We start from the raw sequence: 14,952 nt of genomic DNA on the forward strand, positions 1-14,952 counted from the left end.
AACTTGTAACACGGGCCCCCTGCCACACACATACCACAATCCTCATCCCATACATACAATCTCATGAGTCGTGACAAATTTTTTCCTCAAGGTAATGGGGGTTTCAGCCTGGGCCGGGCCCCCCCAGGGCCTCTGAGCTCTGGTAAAGTGTATCCTTTTTCCCCCTCATGTGGAGGCCCTGCACTTAGGGATGGATCCAGAGGTGAATCAAAGGCTTTGTCTACACTAAGAGGGTTTGCCAGTGTATCCATGTCAGCGACTCACACACAAACCCTATAATGTAGATACAATTCTATTGGTATAAAAGCGCTTCATGTAGTTCAGACTGACTTTCCAGTGCATTTTAATGATACAGAGATGTGCCTGTCATTCAGTGTCTAATAGGAATAAAGTTATTTACAGGTTTATTGAGAGGTAAATATTTTTGGACCTCAAATTTCCAGTGTGTAGGAAGTTGGCCCAAAGTGTGGAAGAAGGAGAGTAGCAGTCACAGAGAGCACTTCAGAACTAGAACTTTTCTATGGCCCTAGATCGGGTAATATAGTCTGAGGTCTCAGTTGTTGACTACACTTTGTCCATGAAGTATGAAGGGTTTAGGGAAGGGGGTTGCTAGTAAGTAACAGGGAACCATCTGATTAGACCTATTTAATATAGCTTTAGGTTAAAGCATTTGTTAGAGGCGGTGTTAATCTAATTGTTGATACATTTTGTTTCCAGCAATCTGAGTTCAGGGTACTAGAAATTCAAGGTAATGGACGGATGTGTCCAAACACAGATACATCTGTTTCATTGTTTATCAGAAAGAGAAGTTTGTTTTGAAGGGTAGCTGTTTAGTGCACCTGGAGGGAATATTCAAAGAACTGGTCTAATTTTATCTCTTTACAGAGATATAAATAGTTGGACAATAGCCCTTAAATTTCAAAGCGTTGCCCACGGCTCATGTACACTATGTCCAGAAATAATCAATGGGAGTTATGCAGTTGAAGCATCATGCAGCACTGAGAATTCTCCCAGCTAAGTGATCCATTTTAATAGAAGATGTAATTTTGTTGGGAGTATCGCAGTGGGAGAAAAGTTGCAGAAGCTAACAACAACAGATGCACACATTGGGTGTCTAGAGTTCCACTAACAGATGTGGGGGGAGTAACGTAGCTGAGTTTGTCATGAACTCAGTGTGGTTCAGTTCATAATTTTCAATGTATTTAGGATCTGCAATGAATAAAGGCAAGTCTGAAAATATTCAGGGTGCCATCATTCCTGTTAATGGAAAAATACAGTTCTCCATAAGGGGTAAGAGACTTAGCTCAAGGCACTTTTTCCAATCTGGCATGGAAACGGCTAATTCCCAGAGAATATACACAAAAAGTGACTTTGGATAGTTTTGTTTTCTGTTGGGTTTTTTTTGGGGGGTAGGTGGGGGAATAATCAGTTAAATACACTATTAATATAGGTTTATTGAAAGTCATACAATGGAGCTGAAATTTAAACTTGTGTATTATTTAGCAAGTTGTACTTTAGTATTTGTCACAACCACCTCTTGTTAGGATTTGGTACAGCCACAGACAGATTTCCTTGCAGTCTCAGACAGCTTAGCAGGTGACGGTTCAGGAATCAGGTCACAAAGTTAAGCTGTGACAGGATGTCACATCACTGACATCTGCACTCCCAGATAGCAGATACCAGAAAAGGTATGAATTTGTGAACACTTATATATTAGGCAGATAAAGGCTACTCTACAAGCAGTGCTGTCAGTTCGTGTCTGGGAATTTAGGAGGAAGATGTCTCACCTGATGTTAATAGGAAGAAGGCATGTAATGTAGAATAAACTTTTACTGAAGATGTGCTTTACCATCTGCCCTGTAGAGGGTGAAAGCCCATAAAGTGTTGAGATGAAGAAAAACAGGAAAGTCAAGTCTTAGACTAGTAACATCAGAAAGGTTTATGGGTGATGGCAGATCAAAGGTGGTTATTATTAGGAATGATATCATGATAAGAGCTCCTGAGATTATTCCAATCACAGCTGGTATGGGGCTGACATGGCACTCTAGTTCTGGAGCTAATATTCTGAACTGCAATTAACAGAATACGCCGTAGATTTTTAATTTAACAGAAGCAATGCTGCAAGCACCGAATGATCAATTAATACTTGTGTCTTTTGGCACTGGGAGCATGGCATTTTTTGAGGGTCATACCTTATGTGATGGGCACTTGGGGCACTCATTACACAGAGCACTGATTGTGGTTGAAGAACAGGGACTCATCGCTTTGCATAGGAGGGAGGAATTCAAATCTACGGTATCAAACATTTGTAGTTGAAAAAGTATGTCTGCTTTGCTTCATTGGCCTGCCAGCTGGCATGGTCTGTTTATTTTGTAGCACTGAGTGATACAATACATGCAGTATCGTGAGTACTTCCTGTTTCCCTCCTCCCTATCCTCATTTAACGTTATGTAAATCGAGTTACTACCTTACAGTAAGTGCACAGTGATGCTGAGTTCTTTTTGGGGGGAAAGGCAGGAGGACATGTGGACATGCCTGCATTAAGGTACTCATTAGGTCTGTAGTTGGCAGACAGGAAAACGGTTGTCATGTGAGCTGATAACACACTTAAACCTGACAGGCTTGTTTTCAAAAGTCATCCAGTCACTCTGTTTACTTAGGCTACCGCATGCAGCTCCAAGTCCTGTTGTCACTGTTTATATTGACCTAGCTGCATCACCAGTTTTTTGCTTTGACAATAGCCTTATATGTTTTACATTTCAATGGATCAGGTGTCTGTAACAGCAGTATATTTACCAACACATGGCTTCACATAGAAAGCAAAGGCAAAGGGTCTGAGAAGATGAGATACATTATGCATTGATTTTAACTTCACAAGTGACTTAAAGAAAAAGCATGTTAGTGCTCAGTTCAAAGGCTGCTGATAGCTAAATTAATATATATTAAATAAATAAATGTATATCATATATTTTTAGAAGGCATTTTCAAGGCAGGTGGGGGTGAGGGGTTGTGTGTGATGTCATGGTTTCAGTTTCCCCATAGCAATGAATATCACTAGCACAGCATCTCTCATAACAAGAGTTGCAGTATTACTGATGCTTCACTACAGCACTGACCAATATGCTTTTCTGAGGTGCTCAAATTTTCTGCTGAATTAAGGGAATGCTGAAAACATTATAAGTCAGTTTAGGGTTTCTGGCTTTTGGAAACCAGTTCTAATCACATAAACCTAGTCACTTCTTACAGCCCAAAAACTGAAACAAATAAGAAAACCAAAATATCGGCTGCCTTTTGAAGCCAGTTCAGTACTGGTGAGGCGCTTTCCTAGTCTCAGACAATAGCCGATGCCACAGTGCAAAGCTACATGTGTTCTCCTTAAACTGTGATGATTTTTCTGAGACAGATTCTTGCGTTTCACTGGATTCCACTTTATTTCAGGCAAAAGGAGTTAAATCAACAAAAAGCGGGAGGTTATTTTACCACAAATGAATCCTCACACTTTTTGCCCCATTCCCAAGTCCAACCATCAACTCGCTTTTCTCATTTCCTTTCCCCACACAGTGGGATCAGGTTAGATGGAACATCTTATTCTTGGACATGAAAATAAACAGTTCCAGCAATTAAGGAGGAGGGTTTCATTAAAGACCATCTAAAAGGGAACCTTTGTGAGGAACACATGTTTGTAATGATCCCTGCAATGGGTCACCAGAAGTTAAACACTGGACCTTCAGCACAGGTCTCTCACTTGAACTAGGAGTAACTCTGTTATCTGGTAGCAGTACTAGGTTCTTATCCTCCATGAGCATCAGTCACTAGAGGGGGTACAACACATTTAGCCAGTGTATTACATATTCCTCTGTCAGGGGAAGCCTGCATATGTGAGCCACTGTAGATCTACTCCCGCTGTGGCCACCACTTGCTATATTAGATCGATCTCATCGTCTCCCCATTACCATAGCATCTGAGTGCCTTTTATTCTTTATTGTATTTCTCCTCACAACACCCCTGTGAGTTAGGAAAATATTATCCCCATTTTACAGATGGAGGATACTGACCCACAAATGAAGTGATTTGTCTAAGAGTCACTCAGGAGGTCTATAGTGGAACTGGGATTTGAACCCAGGTCTTAGGCTAGAACCATAATCATTGGACCATTCTTCCTCCCTAGTTTTGTAATGATTCCTCCCCCCAGCAAGGGTTAAACCTAGGACCTTCAGCACCAAAATCACAGGCCTCTACCACTTGAGTTAAAGGAGTAGCTTTGTTAGCTAGCAATTCTTGTCCTGTAAGGATCAGTCACAAGACACATGTCACACTTAGCCTTTACATACAGACTGTAGGAGAGCTCAAGTCCATCAACCCTCCAACACCAGCACAAAGAAATATGAAGTGTGCTTTTGTGTGCTAGTCACGTGGTATTTGATATTCCTGGCAGGAATTCTAAAAACCTCGTATCACCTTCACAGCACCTATTTTATCAATAGCCTTCTATTTTCTCCCATCCTCAGCCCTACTCCAGCCATGATTAAAATGTCTTCCACCAGAAGGAAGAAACCAAATTAAAATCATGTCTCTATTAGTGTGGTAATAAAGCTGGGTCACTTGCAGGTTTAAACGAGAGTAACTGCTGGATTTTCTGTAATTTGAAGTCTTTAAATCAAGATCTGAGGACTTCAGAACTCAGCCAGAGGTTATGAGCCTACTGCATGAGTCGGAGGTTGAGGCTCTGTGGCCTGCAATGTACAGGAGGTCAGACTGGATGATCACCATGGTCCTTTCTGGACTTAAAGTCTGTGAGTCTCCTCCACATCTTGTGCAATCAGTATCAGAAGCTATGTTCAGTTATAGCAGTAGATACTGCAACAGCAACTTTTAGATAACAATGACAGGAAATAAATGGAAGTCACTAAGCTTTTCATAACAGTCGAGTTTTGTTAACTCCAATGTCCTGGCCAAACTCCAGATTGCTAATTACATTCTGGCTGACCTAAATTCATTCCCCCTGTAGTTTCAATTAGATAAGTTATTCTTAGGAGAGCAAGTCAAGAAAACTGTTATGTGCAGTAGCCGGAGATGTTGGCACGAAATGGCTTTCATCCAGAAGGTTCCCTATGTATTTTGCATACTGCAGGCTCAGTTTAGCCCGGGTAATGCCAGCTTTCCCAGTAATAACTGGAGATGCAGGATTAATAGAAAGGGTTAGTGGTGGAACAAGTGCCCCTGGAATCCCCACTGCATGAGGAAGCTGAAAAGGGTCAGAACACCCCAAAAGTGGATGGTGCTGGTAGAGGAGGGAAACATGGCCAGGCAAAGTTGGGGATATGCTGTTGTAGTACAGCCCTGATGAGAAATTAAAGCTGCCTTCCTTTGGTGAAAACACCCTAGTAGCGGCTGAATGATTCTGATATATACAGAGCTTTATCTGCCATTGCTAGCACTGGAGTGGTGAGGTAAGGCAGACAAACTACATCAGCAGGAGAAACTGTGCCCAGAAGGATTTTAAAAGGATTCATGGTAGTTGAAGCTACATGGTATTTGCAGTCCCCCTGGGGATCCACCATTAGTAGTCAGTTTTAACTTGCAGCTGAAGAAGAGTAACTGGGAGATGCACTGAAATTGGGATACTGCCCCTCCCACCCTCCTCTCCAAGAGTGGCCATTTTTAGGGCTATATTGGCCCACCCAGCCACTTGGCAGAGCAGGACCCATGGGGTCTTGGAATGTTACACCCCCCACTAGGTAGTTTTCTACCAGTTGGGGGTGGTATCTTTGGGTTATACAAGTGGCAGTTGGCATAAACAAAGGCTGAACGGATCCCACAGCCTGGATATTGAGATCCAGCTGTATGGATCCTTGCCATGGTTTTTACAAAATGGCTGCCAAATATTAGACTCCTAAAACATTTAGACAGCTAAATAAGTGACCTGATTTTTAAAATAAAAGTTATTATTACTAGTAGTGATAGTAATGTAATATTACACTAGCATGTACAAGCACCAGCCAAGATCGGGGATCCATCATTCTGGTTGCTGAATATACACAGTTGCTGGTGCATAGTAAGAAATGGTCTCTGCTGCACAGATTACAATCTAAATAGACAAAACAGGCAAAGTGTGGGAGGCAAAACAAAGCCACAGGGAAGTGAAGTGATTTGTCCAAGATCACAAAGCAGGTCCATGTCATTAGGAAGGGATTCCACAAGATGGGTGGTGACAAGCCATTTGAAGATGTTTTAAATTAACTTTGGCCCAGAACAGTTTTAAGAGTTCCAGGTGTCACAAGCCACACGTTTCTTTCTTTGTTAGTTCTTATTAGCTCTGTAACAGCTAACAGCAAAACTCCCATTGGCTTCAGTGGGGCCAGAACATCACCTTTGGTCTCTTTGTGGTGCCTTAAGTGGATAAAAATACGGAAGAAAGGTCTGTGAACATTTTATTTTTCTTGTTTTCATTATTACTTAAAGAGGCAAAGTCTCCTTGATATTGCACCTGGCACTTCTGTTCTTCATAGAGGACCTAATTCACAGCTCACTAAAGTCAGTGGAAAGACTCCCATTGACTTCAATGTGCTCTGAATGTGCTCTTCTTCTAAACAATTGCACAGGGTTACTAGAAACAGCAGCACCAGAGGTAGCAGCTTGCCTCTAACTCAGGCTTGCGTAATGTTACAGAGCTCATAGAGCCAATGCCAACTGGGACTCAGAGTAGTGAGCCTTTTCTCCTCCATTGTGTTTGAGAGCTACTCAATTACGGTCAAGGGTCATAGCATTTCCACAGCAATGCACATGGATTTGGCTGTTCCACTGATGTAAGTTGTGGTCATGTGGCTAAATTCCCACAGATCACTTTGATGAGTTAGCCAGGAATGAAAAGGGTTTTTCTTCTGTTATCTAACTGGTCTCCAATGATTCATGTAAAAATAAATCTCAAAAAGACTCTTCGAGGCATTTTCTGAAATTCATTTAAAACTTAATAGCATTGTTCTTACTGGTCAATCTCCACAAACGGAGTCACTGACTGCCACAGGGAAGAGGGCAGTTGCCTAATGTCTAATCCAGTATTTCACTGCTGGTAGCAGGGGGATAGCTCTTCTCCGAATAGTCTTCACAACCACAGCCATTGGGTTGGGCCACAGAGCTTCAATGGGCCAGCACAGAAGACTCTCTCTACAGGATCAAGCTCTTTATTATTCAAAGGTTCTGTTACCTCTGCAGCAAATCAACACTTCAAGTCTCAGTGCATGTGTAGTCCATTATTCCATAATTTCCATTTATATAGCACCATTCAGCTATATTTACAAAGCACTTTATACACACACACACAAACACATTCATTAAGAAGACACCAAAAGGTTATGTGACTCACCCAGGTTCACTCAATGACTCAGTGGCAGACCCAAGAAGAGAATCCAGAATCCCTGTCACCAAACTGATACTGCAACCACTATACCATACTCCTTCTTCTTAATGGGGAGCAATCTGAATAGAAGTTATTCCTAGCTACAACACTGAAAATAATCTAGTCTAAGGAAACATTTAAATTACAAATGGAACGATATACACAACACAGGATACAGCAGAGTGAAATGTCCTCAGTCAGATTTAGACTATTTTCCCAACATAATTATTTATATCATAAGTGCAGTGAGTTTGTCAGGCTCAGCAAAATCCTTAGAAACTGTTTGGTCAACTGGAGTCCAAATTTGGTGATCCTCAGGGCATATACTGCAAGATCCACCTGTTTTCCCAGGTTTTCCTGGAAAAAGGAAGGGTAATTGATGGGCCAAGTAATTGAGGGCATTGAGCGATGGAGCCTGGCATTGGAAAGAGGTAGCAGAAGATCTTTCTCCCATCATTAAGACTGATCGGCGTCTTGGTACAGTCTTGTTTGTTTAACAAAATATATTTTAGACAACTATTTTGTAAGGCACACGTGGTTAGGATAGGCAGTGTGAATGTGTACGTTTAAATAAATCATTATCCCTGCACAGCACAATGGTAGAACCATTATATATTCTGTAAAATTTGACATCTGTTCAGAGCTGAATATTCTTCTGTTTATTGTCCTTTATAATTCAGTATCCACAGCGCCTGAGTCTGAGCAGCAATCCCCATTACCAGTTATAAGATTCAGAAAAACTTAAAGAAACAAAACCAAAACCAGGAAATGTGTAAACACATATTTGCCATCGGAAAACATATAATGACGGACATGATTGCTTATTATCTCATTATTGTGTAGTGAATTTAATGCTGGTGAAAGACGTTGGCTAAACAGATCTGGAGAATTAAATCTTCTGTTTCTCCACAAAGACAGACATTAACAGTGCAACATTTTCTACAGAATCCAACCTTGGTATGGTGGACGCCTTTCCTCTAGGGGACACAGGGGAGTCTATTCTCTGTGACTATCACTATTATTTCTCTTGCAGTTTTTGTCCTGCACACATACTCTTTTCCTTTCAGGACAGTGTTGCAAATTCTTGAGTTTTTATCATAGGTCTAGAAATATTTATTGGAGGTTTTAAAGCCCCCAAGTGCTAAACTCATGTGAATATGGGACAATCTCAGCTTTCAGTTTCTAGCCCTCATGACTGTGGAGAAAATCATTAAGATGTGACCTCAGTGCAGCACAAAATCCAAAATTTAAATAAAAAGAGCACTTTTTTTTTAATCTCATGATTTTTAAGTAAACCTCGTGGCTCATGATTCTTGGACATTTGGATTGGCAACACTGTAATATCCTCCTCTTTTTACACTCGCCTCTCCCATAAATGAATATTTTTGGGGCTTAGACCTGCACTGCACAGGTTGTAGAGTGATACAAAATAAGAAGTAATAAGCTGAACAGCCAATGCAAGGGAAAAATAAAAAGTAATAAGCTGAACAGCCAGTGCAAGGGAACCTTACCCAATCTTGCATTAAAGAGAGAGCTGCTGCGAGGCCAAGAAGTTACTCATGCCTTGTTAAGCACCTCATTTGCATGTTGAGAGTAGCTGGAGTCAGTGGTTACTGATTACTGTGATAAAGTTATCTTTTGTAACCTTGACCTACACCACGTGACTGAGGCCAGGATATAAAAAGCTGTTTCTTATCCAGACTCCTGTGTGTCACACCTTTATTACACAAAGGAATGCACCTCTCTCTTTACAGAGCCATTCCTCCACTACAATCCGTCCCATTTTAACTTTTGCTTTTGAGTAGAGTTGGTTGGGAACATTTTGACAAAACATTTTTTTTAAGGAAAATGCTGATTCACCTAAACCAAAAAAGTTTGTTGAAAGGTATCAGGTTCAACAGAACTCTTGATGGGAAGGTTTCTTAGATCCAGGTTGTAATTTCTGATCTACATATATATATGAGAAAGAAAGAGAGCCTGCATAATAGCCAATAGTAAGGTGGGCAGGGGACTCATCAGTATATGGAAGACCCAGAGTTCAAGTACCTGCTCTGAAATAGAGTAGGGACTTGAACCAAGTCTTCCACATGAGTTCACTAACCATCAGGCTATTGGATATTCTGAGGCTGCACGCTCGCTTTCTCAGGGGTTTCCTTTAATTTTTTTTTTAAAGGTCTTGGTTTCATTCGGCAGCAGAACAGAAATGAATGTCAAAACTTCAAAAAGTTTTGTGAAATGGAATTCTTGTTTTCCAGCCATCCCTACTCTGAGAATGAGGGAACAGGCATGTACAGATCCTTAACACTTATTTCTGTTCAAGGTATGCCTAGCGCTTAACTTACTTGTGCACAGGCAGAGCCTACACTCAGACTTATGAGTCTGCTGGGAAACTTTCAGGACCAAAGACAATGTGTATGGATGACAACAGCAAAGACCATTTAAGCATGTCTGATTTTGAATTTTTTTCCCCTTAGCTGTTTTCTGATTCCTGCTATGGAAAAACTGGTGTTTACTAGTATTTTATTGAACAAGCTCCTGTATAAATTTCACATGTAGTCATATAACTCTTCTTGTTCCTACATGATGAAGAAAAATATCTGTGCATATATCTATCTCAGTCAGCTGAATTGGCATAAAAATATATCTAGTAGGAATTTCATCAGCATTGTAAAATATTTTGTTGTTTTTTCCACTTTTGCAAGTTTGTGAAGTGCAGTTTCCTCTGACCCCAGACATCCTTGTGAAATTTCCGAATGTGCTCTGTGTAGGTGACAGTGTAATATATCGCAGGAAAATCTTGCTAATTCTCTCTTCAATAAACCACAAAGCCTGATGGTTCTCAGAAAGCTAAAGCAAAATCTGGAAAGCAGAGCTATATAGTGAGGTCTAATTTCTCAGTCTTCATCACGATTTGCAAAAGATATAAAAGTAAATTTGGAGGCCAAATTTTCAGAGGGGCTTCAAAAGCTTTTGCCTTAGCACATATCGATTTGATATTACAAATAGAATTTGGGCATGGAAATTGGTATTTTTGTGCATGTTTTATATAAATAAAGGCTTTTTGCATGCACAAATGTTATTTTTGCACACAAATGATACTATATAAACATGCATATAATTATCTTCAACAAGAAAGTGGCCATATTTAGGGAGTGTGGCCATAGCTACTATACTATATTATATAATACAATGTAAATAATTAAAATTACATTACAGTTGTCTAAATAAAGTATATTGTGTGATCCAGTGTACTTCCCTTTTTAAATTATTATTGTATTTTAACAACAAGGGAAAAAAGGCTAAAATAACCATTCAGAACTTGATAAATCTATGTTCTGATGCTGGCTCCAATCATTGACTTTCAATGGCTTGGAGAAGTCACTTAGGCATACATTTTCAAGGTACCCACTATTTTGGGTTTTCCCCTTTTTCAGATGTCCAACTTGTGCCCAGTTTCTCAATCCATTAGGTAGTCTGAACCACAGAAAATCAAGACCAAATTGGGTTAGTCTGGGCACCCAAAAGTTGAAGCCCTCAAAGTCAGAGGAAAATATAGGCCTTATCCTCTCTATCTCAGTTTTCACCATTCAAGGTTGAATTCATGGGCCGATGATATGGAATGCCAGACTATCTTATTTATTTAAGATATATTGTAAAGATGAATTAGTATTTATAAAGTGCAATGAAGATGTGGACATCGAAATACAATATTTTAGTAATAAGCTAACATGTTTGCACTATTCTTCCTCTCCTCTGAGGATATTATTTCTAGAGCTAGATAGTACTTTCCTATTGAAATTTTATTTTCCCATGGGAAAATTTAAATTTTGCTGATTTTTCTTTTTCTTTTTCATCAAAAAAATCAAAACAAAATATTTCATTTTTGGTCAGATTGACCTGAATTGAAACATTTATTTTTAGGTCAGTTCCATGTTAATTTGTGTCCACTTGAATTGGCGTCATGGAAGCTGTAAATTTGAGGTTTCCTGCCCCCATTATGCTTTAACAGCTGAACTCCCTGACTGCACTGCATCTTCCATGATGTACCTCCAATCTCCCCTCTGGTTGAACTGCTAATGTACATTGTGGGAGTCATGACCGTGACGCATCCTGGAAGATACAATCCTGCTTGGGAGCCTGACCCATAGATGAGATTGGGGGCACGAGGTACTTGAACTACAACTAACACAAGGTACCGTGGCAGGTAAAGAGGACACTAGTTAATGTCAAACCAAATTTGAATGAGGTGTTTAGAAATGACTGAATTGAAGTTATTCAGAACATTCTGTTCTGAGAAAAAATAAAATATTTTAATGTTTTGTCCCAGTTTGGGTTGCAAACAAGTTTTGAGCTATCAGAACATCCTGTGGGATGGAAATTTTTATTTTTGACCAGCTCTAATTATTTCTTTTTTCCTGTTCTAAGAATTATGGAGTCCCCTACTAGGTTGATGTTTCTTTGAATAACACATCAACCTCTATTGTCATGAACTTTCCCTCCAGTTTATTCAGGGTGAGGAAGACACCCAGTAATAAACCAGCAGATTAACTGCATGATTATTATTTATTAGTGTTCCCATAGATAGAAAAGTATCTTTTTAGCTGTGATATCACTTTATACTAGCACATTCAGAATACCAGATGTCAGTCATGACTGGAACTTTAGGGCCCTATTAAAAATACAGGAGAAAGAATTATGATAAACATGAAATGCTCATTCCTATTTATACAGAACTTCTGCTGCTTATAAAAATATTTATATTAAAGACCCGATAGATCACCTTGAAATTGTCCAGTGCACAGTGCTGAAATTGCTTACGAAACTATTGATGAAGCTAATTCAGAATGGTGCACTCCATTTAAAGTTACAGATTTAGTTTTGTCACCAGCTTTCCAGGCTTTCTCTAATCTTTTCTTTTCCACAAAAGGAGGGATTATGAGTGAAAATGGTAGAAAATATTTGATATAAAAAGGTAAAAATTTCAGGGGGACCAAAGAGATTGGAAAGTGTATATATGCAATCTCAGATAAATGATTTTGCAACTGGATTTTATGAGTGCCAAGTCATTTTAGGAAAACATTTACAAAACTACTCCTGGAGATAGTTTAAAAGATAAGGCTGAAAATGGCTAGTGCTTACTGAACAGATGTAGAGGATACCACTGGATAGATAATAGATATTCAGAGTGACCAAATCAAAAGCAAACAACTAAACCACCAACTGCGAGGGCCACAGAAGCAACCAAAAAAAAAAAAAAGAAAAAAAAAAAAAAAAAAAACACCAAAGAAAAAAAGTAAAACAATGTCAAAATTAAAATCAAATACTTGAAAAAAGAAGAAATCCTGAACCTCTGTCTACAAAAGCCCCTCAATACTTTCTCTGTCCCCAATTTATTTTAAACATGTCAATGTTGTCTACATTAATATTATCCAAGCATAAATAATAGCCAATTCACTGAGTCTGCCAAAAAAAGGTGCAGCTCTTTGATCCGTTTGAGATCTGCGGGGTCTAGAACTTGAAGGACCTGAATTTATACCATCTCACTGAAAAAAACATCAAGACCTGGTATGTTTAATCTGAGATGGGACACCCCACCTCACCTCAAAAAAATGTGTGTGTGAAAGTTGGAAAAGCTGCAAACCAAGATTGTTGTATTTGTTGAAGTGGTGGGACACAATAAGATTTTTTTTTTTTCAGTGTAACTCTGGTAAGAAATATTCATGGCCTTCCTCCAGGTCATTCCATACAAGCATTTCTACAGGAGGTAATGCTCTGGACCAGGGTGGTCCACTTTGTAGAGCAAAATGGCATCCGTGATATATTTGAAGTCATGCTGCATGGGAGAACACCATTTTATAGTGCACATATTTCTGTATGTGTCAGCATCCGAGTAGTGGGTGCTCTGGCCTAGTGGTTGGAACCAGAGTCCTGCCTACCAGTCAGAGCTGAATCCTGAGCAGGGGGTTGCAGGAGTGAAGCCACATATCATGGATGGGAATCAGAGACCAAAGCCTAAGCTGAAAGGCTAAACAGTCACAGTCAAAAGGTGGAACCAAGGGTCTAAGCTAGAAGTAGGGTGACCAGATGTCCTGATTCTATAGGGACAGTCCCAATATTTGGGGCTTTGCCTTATACAGGCTCCTATTACCTCCCCCCGCCCCCATCCCCAGCCCAATTTTTTACACTTCCTATCTGATCACCCTAGCTGGGAGTCAGAGGTCAGGAAGGAGCAGGGAGCAGGCTAGGGATGGGTGGAGCAGCCATTGGACTGCTACTGAGCTCAAGTATCAGCCTCCTGACTTCAGCCAATCAGTCAGCTTCTGTCAGGGCCAACTGCACTCATTGGGTTGCCAGGAGATTGGCTGTGCTGACGCCTAGGCCTCTGACAACGCGTGGCCTGCAGAGATGCCCCCATACAATTAGCATCCAATCCATTGCACTGAAAAGGTTTGACCGCTTGACATGCTCCTACAGTGTATCCAGCTGCGTTACTCTGCTTTACCTGTGCTCTGCAAATTGCTCTACTGCTGCGTCAGTCCTCAGATTGGGCCAAATCCTGAAGCAATTACTTAGGTACAGCTTCTTATGCAATGTAGGGAAAAGGTGTGAGGAGAATTACCCCTCCAACACCTGCACAGGCCATGCGACAGGCCAAGCAAAACTGGATCAGAAAGATGCACCACGCAAAGGGATGCTGTAGTAGCAGTCACACACCCTCTGTGTGCCTGGCTGCTCAGGAAGGGAGCATGTTTGATATTTGTTCCTTCTAACACATAATAGCACAAACAATACATAACGGCGAGTGCTAAAACAGCTAATATTATTCAGCCAACAACAGCAGGATTGCTACCCTTAATATGTTACAGCATAAAACTTGCTCAGGCTGGTACTAGCTTTTTAACAGCACAAACAGCAGAGGTCTGTGGAAAACATTGCTCTCACACCTCTCTGAATAGTTAAGAGTGGATTCAGCTTGCACCCAAGAAGCCACTTCAGTTGAGTTGGTTGAAAGTTTTTCATATGAAACTTTTTTTTTTTTGAAGGATGGAGAGACAGAAATGGCCTTTTAATGTAATTGAAATTTTCTCAGAAACATGTTTTTTTGTCTAAGTTGTCTGGGTTTTCATTGATAAATTCAATTGCTGCCCTCAAATTTTTGAGCTTTGACACCAGTGAGTTTTTTGGGGGTGAGAGGCAAAGTTTCCCTCTAAACGTCCTCAAACCAAAAACCTAAAATTTTCAAAAACTGAAATTGTTTCTCCCCTGCCCCCATTGAAACCTGAATAGTCTCCAAATGGGGAGGGGCAGGGGATTGTTTTCTTCAGATATTTTCATGCAAAATAAAATACATTTTTGGCAAGCTCTACACTTTTGTTGGCTAGCCAGCAGAGAATACCTACATCCTATCCCTGACTTTACATAATCCTTTTCATTTCCTTTTTAATTTTTCTGTCTTACCTCCTTTGATTCTTGGCAGCTTTGTAAGCAAAATTCCTCCAGCTGGATAAATTTAATGCCATGTAGTTTCAGAATGAGACAGTGCTTTTTAGAATTCA

Source organism: Emydura macquarii, unplaced genomic scaffold (genome assembly GCF_026122565.2).
Source record: "Emydura macquarii macquarii isolate MOO-44397 ecotype Brisbane River unplaced genomic scaffold, CSIRO-AGI_Emac_v2 contig_1146, whole genome shotgun sequence".
NCBI lineage: Eukaryota > Metazoa > Chordata > Testudines > Chelidae > Emydura > Emydura macquarii.